Raw genomic sequence first — 1,618 nt, 5'->3', positions numbered from 1 at the left:
CTACCAAAGGTGACATAGTGAGACTTTGTCTCAAAAAACAAAGAAAGAAAAAGAAAATAGCCGGGTGCCAATAGTCCCAGCTACTTGGGAGGCCAAGGCAAGAGAATCTCTTAAGCCCAAGTTTGAGGTTGCTGTGAGCTGTGATGCCACTGCACTCTACAGAGGGTAACAGGTGAGACTCTGAAAAAAAAAAAAGGAAAGAAACTGCTTTCTTTGCTCATCCATAAGAAGCAAGTCTTCATCCATTCAAGTTTTGTCATGAGATTGCAGCAATTCAGTCACATCTTCAGTTTTTTTCCTTTCTTTCCTTCTTTTCCTTCCTTCTTTTCTTCCTTTGCTTCCTTTTTTTTTTAGACAGAATCTCACTCTGCCATCCTGGGTAGAGTACTGTGGCATCATCATAGTTCACAGCAACCTCAAACTCTTGGGTTCAAGTGATCCTCCTGCCTCAGCCTCCCAAGTAGCTGGAATTATAGGCACCTACCACAATGCCTGGCTAACAATAGAAATAGTTTTTTCTATTTTTAGTAGAGACAGGGTCTTGCTCTTGCTCAGACTGGTCTCAAACTCCTGAGCTCAAGTAATCCATCTGCCTTGGCCTCCCAGAATGCTAGGATTACAGGCATGAGCCACTGTGACCTCCTCTCTCTCTCTCGCTTTTCTTTTCTTTCTTTCTTTTTTTTTGAGACAGTCTTACTTTGTCAACCTCAAACCTTAGGCTCAAGTGATCCTCTTACCTTAGCTTCCCAAGTAGCTAGGATTACAGGTGCCTGCTGCAATGCCCAGCTGGATTTTCTATTTTTTTTTTTTTGAGACAGAGTCTCACTATGTCTCCCTCAGTAGAGTGCTGTAGCGCCACAGCTCACAGCAACCTCAAAGTCTTGGGCTTAAGCAATTCTCTCACCTCAGCCTCCCAACTAGCTGGGACTACAGGCACCCACCACAAACGCCCAACTATTTTTTTGTTGTAGTTGTTATTATTGTTTGGCAGGCCTGTGCCGGGTTCAAACCTGCCAGCCCTGCTGTATGTGGCTGGTGCCCTAGCCGCTGAGCCAGTTTTTATATTTTTAGTAGAGACAGGGTCTCAGTCTTGCTCAGGCTTGTCTTGAACTCCTGAGGTCAAGTTGTTCCCCCCACCTTGGCCTCCCAGAATGCTAGGATTACAGGTGTGAGCCACCATACCCAGCTTCCCCTCCCTCCCTTTATTTTTTTAAAGAAACAGGGTCTTACTCTGTCACCTAGGCTGGAGTACAGTGGTGCAATCATCATAGTTCATTGTAACTTCGAACTCCCGGGCTAAAGCAATCCTCCTACCTCAACCTCCCAAGTAGCTAGGACTATAGGTACACACCACCATGTCCAGCTAATACTTTAATTTTTATTTTTTTAGAGATAGGGTCTTGCTATGCTGCCCAGCTTGTTTTGAACTCCTGGTCTCAAGTGATCCCCCTTCTTTGGGTGCTAGGATTATGACCATAAATCATCATGCCTTTTTAGGCTCACTTCTTTTTTTTTGAGACAGTCTCAAGCTGTCCCCCTGGGTAGAGTGCCATGGCATCTCAGCTCACAGCAACCTCCAACTCCTGGGCTCAAGCAAGTCTCCTGTCTCCGCCTCCCA

The sequence above is a fragment of the Otolemur garnettii genome, unplaced genomic scaffold, assembly GCF_000181295.1.
Source record: "Otolemur garnettii isolate 467f Iridium unplaced genomic scaffold, OtoGar3 scaffold00031, whole genome shotgun sequence".
In the NCBI taxonomy this organism is placed as follows: Eukaryota; Metazoa; Chordata; class Mammalia; order Primates; family Galagidae; genus Otolemur; species Otolemur garnettii.
This window is presented reverse-complemented; position numbering follows the sequence as displayed.